The following is a 14749-nucleotide window of genomic DNA, read 5'->3' as shown; positions in this document are numbered from 1 at the left end:
GTTGGGAGAGGATATGTATGAGGGAGGTTTGAGAAGCTGGGGGAGATGTGTATGGGGGAGGGGTGAGAAGCTGGGGAGGGATGTGTATGGGGGAGGGGTGAGAAGCTGGGGAGGGATGTGTATGGGGGAGGGGTGAGAAGCTGGGGAGGGATGTGTATGGGGGAGGGGTGAGAAGCTGGGGAGGGATGTGTATGGGGGAGGGGTGAGAAGCTGAGGAGGGATGTGTATGGGGGAGGGGTGAGAAGCTGAGGAGGGATGTGTATGGGGGAGGGGTGAGAAGCTGAGGAGGGATGTGTATGGGGGAGGGGTGAGAAGCTGAGGAGGGATGTGTATGGGGAGGGATGAGAAGCTAGGGAGGGATGTGTATGGGGGAGGGGTGAGAAGCTGGGGAGGGATGTGTATGGGGAGGGGTGAGAAGCTGAGGAGGGATGTGTATGGGGGAGGGGTGAGAAGCTGGGGAGGGATGTGTATGGGGAGGGGTGAGAAGCTGGGGAGGAATGTTTATGGGGGAGGGGTGAGAAGCTGAGGAGGGATGTGTATGGGGAAGGGGTGAGAAGCTGGGGACGGGTATGTATGGGGGAGGGGTGAGAAGCCTGGGACGGGTATGTATGGGGGAGGGGTGAGAAGCCTGGGACGGGTATGTATGGGGGAGGGGTGAGAAGCCGGAGACAGGTATGTGTGGGTGTTCTATCTCTCCAATCTAAGCATTGATAGTGTGATCTCTGTAACTTACAGTTGTGATGAGATGGTGATAACTTCATCCTCAGTTGGATACCACAGTCTGTGACTCCATCGATAAGACATCTTGTAGATCTTGTGAAGTTTCTTCCATAAACTGAGAGAATCTTACAACAATGAACATTCGATCGGTCAAAAGATCATAATGTTTCTGCTTCTTGCCATGAGGCTAGAACTGCAATGCATTTCTGGGAAAGGGGGAGGGGCTATCTATACAACATTAAACCAAATAAACTTTAGTTCAAGTCCAATATAAATAATGAAGATCCTTTCCGGGAACATCTGCAAAACAAGAGGGAAGGGAAGAACAAAGGAAAACAATGCAAACATTCAGCATAATACTTGCAGATGTTGGTGTGGAAAGTCCAGGCTGAGACATGGAAATCCATATTCAGAGGAGAAGGCAGCAACATGCACCTTCCTTCTTACCTCCCTGTAATTCAGGTGGATGACTTGTCTTCCTCTTTGGTTCCTTTATAGGCCTGAAGTAAAGGTGTGCAGAACCTTCTTTCATGACTCTAACTTCTACCTTGCGTACCTTTCCATCGTTACTTGGCATAGTCTTTGTAATAAGAGCCATGGGCCAATGGTTACCATGGGAATCTGTCTCCTTCAAAACAACTACGTCTCCCACTTGTAGATTGGGTTTGCTAGTTTGCCATTTATTACGACTTTGAAGGGTAGAAAGGTACTCCATCTTCCAGCGATTCCAGAACACATTAGCAAGATGTTGAACCCGTCACCATTGATGCTTGTAAATGTTGGGGTAATCAAGTTCCTCTGTGGGAATAGTGGCTACCCCAGTTTTTTGGGTAAGAAGAGTGGCTGGAGTGAGCAACACTGGGAACTCGGGATCTGAGGACACAGGGACCAATGGCCTTGCATTGATTATAGCGGACACTTCTGCAAGAAGAGTGACTAAGATTTCATGAGTAAATTGAGAAGTTTTCTGGTCCAGTAGCATAGAGTCCAGGATCTTTCTTGCAACTCCAATCATGCGTTCCCAAGAGCCTCCCATGTGAGGAATGAGGTGGGTTGAGTTCCCATTTACACTTATTGCCATTCAAGAAGATCTCTATCTTTTCTGCTCCTGTAAAATGAGTCCCACAGTCAGATCTCAGGGACTTTACAGGTCCTCGTACAGAAACAAATCTTCTGAAAGCATTAATGATACAAGAAGAGTCCATTGATTCTATCACATCAATGTGCACTGCACCAATGCTCAAGCAAGTGAACAGCACAGCCCATCGCTTATTGTTAGCAACTCCGCCACGAGTTCTGCGTGTAACAACAGTCCAGGGGCCACATATGTCCATGCCAACATTAGTAAATGGTGCTTCAGTGCTTAATCAGTCAGCTGGCAACTCTGCCATTTGTTGTTGGGAAGCGGGAGTCTGACTGAAATACCCTAGTGCATTCGGGGTCCGGTTCCGTTACACTTCCCTCTTAGTTTTTGACACTTGATGCATTTGAGGAGTATGGACGATATACACCTTTTCATCCGGACGATCCAGAAACCTGCAGACCTTACTGCTCCCTCAGGAAAGTGATGACCTTGGTGCTGAACTTGCTCATGGAAATGTCTAACACAGCAGTAATGTGATGACGTCCTTGAATAATGAGGGGATTTATCTCTTCTCTGGATGAATCGGATCTTCCAATGTGACCACCGACTCACAATAGCTTGTTGTGATCAATTTCTGGAATTCATTTGCACAGAGAGCTATCCTTAGGTTGAGTCCTTTTGATATGTTAGCAATCTCTTGTGAGTACACTTCATGTTTGACACATTGAATAATGACCCTTTCTGCTTGAAGGACCTCCTCCATTGTAGGGGGGGGGCTTTACAGATGTGCCAGTTGTGACACTTTTTTCAGTGCTAGAGCTGTTTTCAAACTGATGAGCAATGTGAACAAGACGTGCAATGGCTCGTACAACAGAGGACCACTTAGAAAAACATTCAAAACGGTGAGGACTCAGCCCTGCCCTTGCTTTCATAGAGGTGTTGAGTGTGATGGTAACAGCTCTGATTTCCTTATCATATTCCGGATGAACCAGTTCAAAGGTGGAATTTGTTGAACTTGAGATAAGTTTATCATTCAAGAGTACTGGTGGATATAGCCAAGATGTGTCCAGAAATGCAGTGGTAGGTACTGCATGACTGCCGCTGTCAGCAGGGTTGAGGCTAGTTGGAACATAGTGCCATTGTTCAGGTGTAGAGAACTTCGTTATGCGTTCCACTCTGTTGCCGACATACATGTAGAACTGTCTGTGCGATTGTGTATATATACTAGCATTATTTTGCTGTCTGTATAAAAGTCAAAGGAGTCTATTTCAACATCTGTGTCAAGTTTTATGAGCTCAGCAATTTCCACAGCTGACACAGCTGCACTAAGTTCAAGCCTTGGAATAGTATGTGCATGTTTTGGTTTGAGCTTGGTCTTGCCCATGATAAATCCTACACCCACTTTACCGCTGGGATCCGTAGCTCGAAGATAAGCCACCGCAGCAAGGGCTTCATTGGATGCATCAGAGAAGACATGAATCTTTCTTCTGGTGGCATTCTTTAAGGATGCTTGTGTGTAAGAGCGTGGTATCTGGGGGAGTTCTAATTCTTTTAGAGACTGTTTCCAGGATTCCCACCTTTGTGGTTTCTCCTTGGGTAAGGGCGTATCCCAGTCTGAGCTTTCAGAAGTAAGTTGTCTCAGCAGTATCCTACCCTAAATGGTGAACGGTGTAATGAAACCTAAGGGATCATAAATGCTGTTCACTGTAGAAAATACTCCTCACTTTGTGAAGGGCTTGTCACAGGCTGATGCTTGAAATGTGAATGTGTCTTGTTTAACATTCCAAAGCAATCCAAGACAGCGCTGTGTAACAGGTCAGATCCTAGTTGGAATTTCTTCACACTGACAGCATGATCATCAGAAGGAAAGGCTATCATGATCTTGTCAATGTTAGAGATGATTTTGTGAAGTCTGAGGTTCGCAGTGGCAAGCATGTTCTGGGTTCTACTAAGAAGGTCAATAGCTTCTTCTTCATTGGGCAGAGATTTGAGTCCATCATCTACATAGAAATTAATTTCGACGAACTATCTTGCATCAGATCCAAATTCTTTCTCACCCTCTTGAGCTGTTTTCCTCAGTCCATAAATTGCTACTGCAGGAGAAGGACTGTTACTGAAAACATGTTCCTTCATTCGGTAGTCTATGACTTCATTGTTGGCATCATTATTGCGGAACCTGAGGAAGTTTCTGTAGTCTTCGCAGACGATGAAACAGTGGAACATCTGCTGAATGTCAGCCATAACAGCAATTTGCTCTTGTCTGAAGCGAAGTAAAACTCCTATGAGATTGCTGTTCAGATTAGGCCCAGTGAGAAGATTGTCATTGAGGGAGACACCTTCATGATGAGCACTTGAGTCAAAGACCACCCTAATCTGATCAGGATTGCGAGGATGGTAGACGCCAAAGCATGGTAGGTACCAACATTCTTCTCCTTCTGTAAGAGGAGGTGCAGGCTCAGCATGATCTCTCTCAAACACTTTCTGCATAAAGTCCACAAAGTGCTTTTTCATCTCAGGCTTCTGGTTCACACTGCGATTTAAAGAAACCGTGATTCTGCATGTACCTGTTGTTTGGTAGTCTCTTTCTTGGGGTACAAAATGGTAGAGGTGCTACTAACTATTGGAATCATCTTGGTAGAGCTCTTTACTCATGGTTTTCAAGAATTCTTTGTCTTCTATGGTAGCTGCCAACTCAATATCTTTAGTGGTTACCTCAGACACTGTGTTGCTGATGTTGTCATCCCAGAGATTAAGAACTTTCTTATTGTCTTGTATGATGGGCCGTTGTGCACCTTTTTTCAAACAGTCTTTCTTTCACGATATATTTATGTGGTCATTGTGCAGAACAAGTTGTTTGTCCATTTGACAGGACATGTGGTTTAAGGGGAAGAGACTGAGTAGGACCTCCTGTCCTGGTCTAGGCAGACATTGCCTATGATGACCCATCCTAGGTCCAGACATTGAGCATATGGTACATTGTGTGGACCGTTGATTTGATGACTAACTTTGTGCACCCTTAGAACTGAGCTCTTAATATTCCCTCCAGCCCGTGCCCCCTCCCCTGACTTATCCATCAAGATCAATAACACAGTCATCAGTCCTTCCCCTCATGCCAGGGTACTTGGTGTAATCCTAGACTCCCATCTGTCCTTTCAGTCCCAAATTCATTCACTGTCCAAATCTTGTAGACTTCACCTCCGCAACATCTCCAAGATACGGCCGTTCTTAACCTCAGAAACCACTAAGCAACTTATTCACTCCCTTGTTATATCTCGCCTTGACTATTGTATCTCCCTCCTCATTGGCCTACCTCATCGCAGGCTATCCCCTCTTTAGTCTATCATGAATGCTGCTACCAGACTCATCCACCTTACTAACTGTTCTGTATCAGCCACCCCTCTCTGCCAATCCCTCCACTGGCCTCCAATCAATGTCCTCCATCCCTCTCTGCCAATCCCTCCACTGGCTTCCATTCAGTGTCCTCCATCCCTCTCTGCCAATCCCTCCACTGGCTTCCCATTGCCCAACAGATAAAATTCCAAACAATAACAATAACATATAAAGCCATTTATAACTCTGCCCCAAATTTCATCACCTATCTTGTTTCCAAATATCACCCAAACCGTACTCTGTGCTCCTCGCACGACCTCCTGCTCTCTAGCTCCCTTGTCTCCTCTTCCCATGCTCCTCTCCAGGACTTCTCCAGAGCTTCCCCCATCCTCTGGAACTCTCTTTCCCAATTTAGCGCCTACTCTGCTCACTTTTAGGCGATCTCTGAAAACCTATCTCTACAGGGAAGCCTATCCTGCCCTCAGCTAATAATGGAATCTTTTACTCTTCCAACCAGTCCATCCCCCACAGTTACTACCTTTTGTACCACTAGCCCCTCTCTCCTCGATTGTAAGCTCCTGGGATCAGGCCCTCCTATCCCTCTTGTATTGAACTGTATTGTTGCTGTATTGTCTCCCATTATATTGCTTGATCTGGGCGCTCCCCGCCTTGTTTTGCCTCAGGAAGATTGTTTGTGAGCGTAGCAGAGTTGTGCGAATATTGATGAAGAGCTTGCACATGGTCATCACGGTCACACTCTATACATTTGATCGCTTTACAGTCCTTTGCAAAGTGTTCCGTGGAGGCACAGCATTTGTAGCAAACCCCAAATTTCCTCAAAAGTTCTTTACGTTCTTTGAGAGTTTTCTTTCTGAAGCCGATACATTTCTTAAGTGGATGTAGTTTGTTATGTATTGAACATTGGCGAGTTGGGTCCTCAATTCTCTTGTTTTGATCAGTCTTTTCAAGAACTGTAGCAGGTGCAGGTAGATCATTAGTCCTTTTCACTAACGCTGGATATCTACGGTCTCCGTGAGACATAAGTGTGTTCATAGGTCTTGGAGAGAGTGTACGGAGAAGGTTTGAGTCCCCATATGAGAAACTTGGGTCATTCTCAGTGTCTGCAATTCTTCTGATGAACTCACAGAAGTAGGAAAAAGGAGGAAAGGCAACTCTATATTATTCCTTATACTTTGATCCAAGCGCTGCCCATCTTTCTTGTATTCCATATGGTAGCTTGAGAAAAATAGGTTTGATGCTATGAGAGGTGTCAAGATAACTGAGACCAGGTAAGTTGATGTCAGAATTAGCAAGTTGAAGCTCTAATAGAATATCACGGAGTTCTTGAAGATTGCCATTAGCAGACATCCATGGAAAGCTTTGCAACCTTTTGAATAAAGCATCTTCAATGGCCTCTGGGCTGCCAAAGATATGTTCAAGTCTGCCCCAAGAAGCATTAAGGCCTGCAGCAGGGTTGTCAATATGAACTGTTTTGAGCCTCTTGATGCGTTCAGTAGACTGGGGACCTAGCCATCTGATGAGTAGATCTAATTCCTCAGTGGCATTGATGTCTAGGTCACTCATTGTGGCCTTAAAGTGGATTTCTAGCCTCTGTAATTTTCAGGCTTGTCATCAAACTTGGTGAGGCCTGTCTTAACAAGTTCTCTGAGGAGCATGTATTTAGCAAACTTTGACATGTCCGTGTTTTCTGATTTTGGGTGCATGACTGCAGGTGGAACAGAGTTGGTTGTGGCGGTGGACTTACGTGGAGTGACTTGGCAACATATGTTGCTGCTAAGTCATTCAGTACCAGCACTGGCTTAAAGTTCATTGGCATGTTTGTAGAGTAGTGCATTTGCTAGGAGGTACTGTGTTAGTGCCAAAGTATGATGGACGGTCTATTAAATACACACCAGTGTCTGCAGCTATCTGAGATGTTGCAGTCTGATGTATTGGAGGATATAAGGGAAAATTGTCTTGAGGTACAGTAGGTGCAGAGAAGAGACTGCTGTGACAGAAAGTTGACGTTCTGGAGAGGTGTGTGAAGAATCTGAGACATAAGATACAACTGAGTGTCTGGAACTGTTGTCTCTTTCGTTTTCACGAGCGGCTTGTTCTAAGACCCTTAACCTTTCCATGGCTGTGGCATGCTCACATTGTTTTTCCAAAACTTCCATTTCTGCCTTTTGCTGTGTGGCTTCAGCTTCTTTCTCTGCTTTCTGATGTGCGGCCTGAGCCTCCATTTCTGCTTTCTTTTGGGTGAAAGCTGCCTGAATTTTAGAAGCTTCAGCATCAGCACGGGCTTTTATTAGTTGTTGACTGAGTGTAGAAGACCTTGATTGTATGGATTTGGAAGATCTTGAGGAGCATCTAGTAGATGGAGAGCGATAAGATCTGGATTCATGGAGCTGTGTTATTCTCACTTCTGCCTTTGTCTTTGTTTGCACCACTACATTGTCTCTTTCAAGATTGAGCGCCTCAAAACTCATTAATTCTTCCAATGACCTTTGAGTGTTGTACCACTTTAGGAGAGCAATAGATTTAACACACAGTCTTTGATAATTCTCATAAGCAACATTCAATTGCTGGATAGCACTTTCTAGTTGTAATGGCTCATGAGATTGTTGGGAGGCAGCAGACAGGCATTTAACAGTATTAGTCCATAAGTCATTAATATTAGACAGCAATTCTAACTTGTCAGCATGAAGATTCTCTTGAATTTTCCAGGATGGTTTTTTTAAGCGTTTTGTATAATTCAGGGTTTAAGTCCTGCTCTGGATGAAGCGCTGATTGTGGTTGTGTATTAGTTTCCCCAGACTGTATATTACTTTTCTGAAACATCATGTTAGCAAGGAGAGGGGTTGATAGAAAGTTTACAGAGAAATGTATCAATTTTTCTGTGGGTGAGTTCAGGTTTCCTAGGCAATGATTGCAGAAAGGTTTTCTTTCACTTATAATTTCACAGACAAGCCATGTGCTAATGCATACAGATGCAGTGTATAAACTTGCAGTTGTAAGACATTCACATCAATAATTTGTCCTGACACTCATGGGTGTTATGCTGAGATATACTTGCAGACATGTACAGGCTTGTGTAGAGATGGTGGCACTCTCTGTAGCTGCTATATCCATCTATATAACATCTCACTGTGTGCAGATAGCAAGGATCCTGTGAAGACATTTCACTGATCTGTTGACTGTTCTGTCTCTCCAATCTAAGCATTGAAAGTGTGATCTCTGTAACTTACAGTTGTGATGAGATAGTGATAACTCCAATCTCAGTTGGATACCACAGTCAGTGACTCAATCGAGATGATCTCTTGTAGATCTTGTGAAGTTTATTCTATATACTAAGAGAATCTTACAACAATGAACATCTGATAGGTCAAAAGATCACAATGTGCTCTGAGACATGAGGCTTGCTGAAATGCATTACTGGGAAGGGGGGTGGGCTATCTATACAGCAGGAACTGAACCAGAGGAAAGGGAGGAGCAGAGACAAAATATAGAGAACACTGAAAGGCATATGACAGTCATGTGAAACATGATAGACATCCTGGTCCAAACTACCCCTCTCATGGATGGGTTGTATCACGGTTGTAAAAAATGACAATTCTGCCCAAAATATTATACCTTTTTTGGGTCCTACCCATATATATACCTTCCTGTTTCCTCTGCATATTTGTGTCACCCCACCACTTATGTATGGGGCACTATTAAGCTGCATCTACCCAAATCCATCCGTACCTCACCGAAACTTAGAGTGGTCTGGGGCTTCCGAACTTTGCAAGATATTTCCAAGCTGCACATCTTGCTCAACTCCCTAAATATCACGCAGTAAAAGTGACCCCCTCCCCCCATGGGTCACTATAGAGTCAGTAGATTGTGACCCCTTATCAGATGCCAATTTACTATGGCTACACTCCAGAGACCATCGCTCACTCCAAAACCCAATTACTCAACACTACCTGTCTATCTGGGACAGTCTAAAGTTCTGATAAAAACATGGAATCATGTCTGTCCCGCTAGGGGAGGGGTTATATGGGGCAGGGCCAGTGGAAGCTCTGTGATTGGCTGTGGGGGGGTCGGTTGGCTCTGAGGACACTTTCCAGCTCTCGGGATGTTGGCTTTGCTCAGCTGTCTACACAATTCTGAAGAGGGGCAGTAATATACTGCAACAGAGGCTTTACCACCCCCCACTGCAGTCTGACCACAGAGCGGGGGCAGCACAGGGTCCCCCCACTTCCCATAGACTTCTCTTATGTCCCTCATTTTTGGTGCCTTTTCTGAAAGTTCACCAAAGATGCCGCATGCAGGACTGCGGGGGAGGGGGGGTCAGAAAATGCATCAAAAACTCGTGATGTCATAGAAACCTATGGGGCATGGCGCGTACATTGGGCAGACCGCAGGGGGCAGTGTGAAAGCATTCTTATGTTTCTCCATGAAGGTCTAAGGGCCAGCTCACACTTGCTTTGCCCTCTGAAGAGTGATTTGGTTTTGGATCGCTCTTCAGAGGGCACATTACAGGCAGGGAGGTGTCATTATATGGCCTCCACACCTTCTGCTTGAACCCCTTCAGCCCCGCCCTGGCCTACCACACCCGCCCCATTTCCTGGAATCGGTGACATTGGCTGGGCCCGCTGATAGTGACAGTGGTGTCATTCCTGCCGCCGCACATAAACCCCCCTGGCTGAAAGGGGGGAGCAGGTCCATGGAGGTATAAGTGTGGCTGACCCTCGGGGTAGTACCGCCCCCCAATGAGCCCTGACTGTCCTGTCCCCATAATACAGCTTAGCCCATTCTCTGCTCTCCTCCCCCATCCCCCTCCCCCATACACTCTTCTCTTCTCCCGGACTGATCCCGCCATGTTTTCTCTGATCTCATACACGGTACAATCTGATTGGACAATCTCTTCTAGAATGACGGAAACTGTGTAATATGAGGACAAAGCTCAGCCAATCATTGTCTTTGTATCCAATCTGGCCTGTCCTTGTCCAATCAGATTGTACTGTGTATGGTCCCCTCCCATCCCCCACAGTCTCTATGAAGCCTGAACACAGGCCCCTCCCATTCTGTCATCATTCCATTACCATCCCCTGCACCGAAATGGGGGGTGTCCAGCAGGCGGTACTGCTCACCACAGGACATTCTTTCCTTCCAGTGACACCACCAACACAGGACATTCTTTCCTTCCAGTGACACCACCAACACAGGACATGCTTTTCTTCCAGTGACACCACCACCACAGGACATTTATTTCGTTCCAGTGACACCCCCAACATAGGACATTTATTTCCTTCCAGTGACACCAACACAGGACATACTTTCCTTCCAGTGACACCAACACAGGACATTTATTTCCTTCCAGTGACACCACCAACACAAGACATTGCTTTCTTTCCAGTGACACCTCCAACACGGGCCATTTCTTTCCTTCCAGTGACACCACCAACACGGGACACTTCTTTCCTGCCGGTGACACCACCAACACGGGACACTTCTTTCCTTCCGGTGACACCACCAACACGGGACATTTCTTTCCTTCCGATGACACCACCAACACGGGACATTTCTTTCCTTTCGGTGACACCACCAACACGGGACATTTCTTTCCTTCCGGTGACACCACCAACACGGGATATTTCTTTCCTTCCGGTGACACCACCAACACGGGACATTTATATCCTTCCGGTGACACCACCAACACGGGACATTTCTATCCTTCCGGTGACACCACCAACACGGAACATTTCTGTCCTTCCGGTGACACCACCAACACGGGACATTTCTGTCCTTCCGGTGACACCACCAACACGGGACATTTCTTTCCTTCCGGTGACACCACCAACACGGGACATTTCTTTCCTTCCAGTGACACCACCAACACGGGACATTTCTTTCCTTCCAGTGACACCACCAACAGAGGACATTTCTTTCCTTCCAGTGACACCACCAACACGGGACATTTCTTTCCTTCCAGTGACACCACCAACACAGGACATTTCTTTCTGCTGATTGTCTCTCTGTGGAAACCAATCATTCTCATCCAGGACTCTCTGGGTTTTCTCTATGGAAGAAACAAATACAGAGAGAGGTGAGCTGAGAGAGAACTCCACTTCTTTCAGTGTTTAGTCCCCGGTCACATGGGGTGTCACTCGGCATGCCATTTCCATGCTATGCTTCTTGCAGATCACAAGTCGCCCCCTACTGCCCACAATGACGGGTCATATCGGGGGGTGTGACTTGGTGGGAGTCGTAGCGATTTCTAAAGTCATCCCTGCACTACTATTGGTGGGATTGGCATAGACATCGGTGTCACTCCTGAAATCGCCATTTCCCCCGACTTGGAAATCGTACGACTTCACTGTAAGCTGGATGTGACCGGGGGGTTAGAGGACAAAACCGGGAACTCCGCAAATGAGGCGTCCCACCATGATTAGTGACACCATCTTTCCTTCTTTCTCTTTCCCTCTCAATTCAATGAGCTTTATTGGCAGGAACAAATGACATTGTAGCATTGCCAAAGTAGTTTGTATGGGAAGAGGGGAAATATAAAGGGGGAGGGGTCCATGGGAAGGATTATGAAGTCCTCAGTGTTTGATGTCCCTCTCAGTCTGTGGCATGGTGTCACATGTGGTGCAGCTATTTCCCCCATTGGCTCCTCTTCTCCCAGTAGAATTTGGAGTTTCCTCCTTTCTTCTATAGAAGTGAAGTCCGGGATGAGAGCGGAGAGTCTCTGGAAGTGAGTGTCCCTCACTGATGAGTACTTGGGGCCCCGTACTGTCCTCCTCCCTCTCTCCCCCCAGGTCCCAGAGGATGGCGGCCCATTCACAAAGTGCAGTGCGATTGGCCCATGAGCAGGAGGAAACCGGCTGTGGGGAGTCATGAGAAACGTGCAGTTCCTGGTGTGACCGGAGCCTGACCAGAAGAGTGATGAGAGATATGATCAAATACAATCTCATTACCTCCTCTGCTCACACTTCCAGCAACGTCTCCTCTATAATTCCTCCCACATGGAGCTTGCTGCTTGTGCCTGACATCACTTCCTGCCTGTGCCTGACCTCACTTCCTGATTGTGCCTGACCTCACTTCCTGCCTGTGCCTGACATCACTTCCTGTCTCTGTATATGTGTGATCACCACCTTGTGGAGCTCAGAAGAACGGCATCCTGATAAATGTAAGAAAATGAAACCAAACTGTAGGATGAGAGGAAGATTTATTACCTACTTCAGCTCCAGAATGTTTTACCCCCTTCATGACCAGGGAATTTTTTTTTTCTGTTCAGCACTGCACTACTTTAGCTGACAATTGTGTGGTCATGCTACACTGTACACAAGTTTCACTGATATAAATAGAGCTTTCTATTGGTGATATTTGATCACCACTGGGGGGGGGGGGGGTTATTTTTTAATTTTGAAAACAAATGATATCTTTTACTTTGTTGCCATGGGGATATGTGGAATTACACCCCAAAACACATTCTGCTACTTCTCCCCAGTATGAGGACACCCCAAGTGACAGACTTTCTGGCAGCCTTTCCACATACAGGTCCCAAAATCCAATGACCACTTTAAGGAGGCTTAGGCAACCATCTTGGGGTGGTAAAATATGAACCTGCAGCCACTTGCTGGGGATTTGGATTTTTAACAATGCTGCAGACGTGTTATTTCCCCCCACACTGCCCACCGCTATACAGCCGGGAGTGTGAGGACTTTAGTAAATCCGAATGTCGGCTGTCATGTGGAAGTGATACAAGTGGCTGTGAAGCCGCCTATCATTCCCACCATTAAGATGTGCCCCTCCCCATGACACCATGTTGGACAGCAGAGCCATGTGCTGCCATGGTGGGTGTCACTGGGAAGGACAGAGGGAGCTCAGCGGACCTCCTATACACAGACCAGGACATGACATGTACATTGGGGTGCCTACATAGGAACACAGTGATCCCCAAACACGTTACATATCAGCGCACACGCCGGAGGGAGAGCAATGATTGGAGCACCAGTGCTCCTGTGTAACTCTATACTGATGACCTGGAGGGGCTATTAAAGCGTTCCAAGTGCACACAGTGTTACGGCTTGACATGTTGGGAATCCCATTTCCTCGGCACAACCTCATCTTTTATATTTCACCAGAAAATAGGTCATGAATTGCATTTATGTGCTCAGAAATAAACGTTACTATATTGTTCCTGAAATGTTGCCTTTCATAAACTGTTGTGCTAATATCATGTAATATAGAAAATGACAACTCCCAACATTGTATTATATAGGGTGTCTGCTATCAAAGAATACATCAGATTTGGGGTTTTGTGATCTTCAGGACTAAAATGATTTTTAAAAGGTGTAAACAAAGAACAAAAAATGTCCCCAGGACTCCATGGACCCCTTCATTCCACGCCGTCTCCAGGAACCGGGAAACCACAGAGAAGCCAAGTGTCCCCCGACTTCCTCTCCAGGCTGGGATGTCACTCTGGTTGGCACCACCTACAGGGGAAGAAGCAGACTGCACCGGCCTACATCTGCTCTATGCTTTCTCTGATCAGGATGGCGGCCATTTCTCCCTAAACACAGAGCGCCCTAAAGGGGGGCGGTAAACGTAGTGCAGCATTGAGCCCCGTCCAGCTGTAGTGTAGACTTTGACAGGCTGCAGGCAGCGGGGCTGGACGCTGTACCTGTGCCTACCAGGTGTATTATAATGCCAGCATTGCACCCACAGGGGCCGGACCCCCCATGTACAAGGGGCCTAAGAGATACCATCAGCTGGTGTCCCATTCCACCAGACTCCTAGAACTGGAAGAGAACATTTTTGGGGGGATGTGTTGTAGAAGAACCCAGACCACGGTATTGTGCTGTGAAAATATCATCCAACTTTATTCATCATATATATGTGACACTTTAACAATGGAAGGAAAGAGATAGATTGTTTACATTTCAAGGATCTATTTATACCATTTATATCATCTATTATAAGAAATGATTAACATATGACACACCCCTCATTAATACCAGCCCCGCCCACTTATGTAACCATCAATCACACTACACATTGTACATATCTCTGCACACACCAGAGGGAGAGGAATAACTCGAGGGCCATCATTCATGGTTCACTATATAAACTGATGACTGTAAAGGCATTTAAAGCCTCACCTATGGACAATATTTGGTACTGAAGTTTGTCACCATTTCACAAGCACATGACATTTTAAAGCTTGACATGTTTGGTATCTATATACTTGATGCCAACCTCATCTTTCATTTTTCTTCAAATTGGGTCACATATTGTGTTTTTCTGAACTGGAATTATTGTTAGTGTTTTTTTACTGAAAATATGCATTTCATAGACAGCTGCGCTAATATTGTGAAACAAAAAATTGTAACCACCACCATTTTATTCTCCAGGGTCTCTGCTTTCAGAAAATAAAACACAATATTTAGGGGCTTTAAATAATCTTCTGTTCTAACAATGTGAATGTAATCATGTGCATAAACAAGCAAAATCAACTGGCAGCGAAAGACACAACAGCAACAATGTATACAATTATCATCAAATCTATAGTAGCAACTAATGGCCTAAGAAGCAAAGCCGCCATATTACTCAACCAAGTAAGTT

Source organism: Staurois parvus, unplaced genomic scaffold, assembly GCF_062004578.1.
Source record: "Staurois parvus isolate SC_StPar_1 unplaced genomic scaffold, SC_StPar_1.0 ptg000042l, whole genome shotgun sequence".
In the NCBI taxonomy this organism is placed as follows: domain Eukaryota; kingdom Metazoa; phylum Chordata; class Amphibia; order Anura; family Ranidae; genus Staurois; species Staurois parvus.
The sequence above is the reverse complement of the archived record's forward strand: the minus strand, read 5'-3'. Positions refer to the sequence as shown.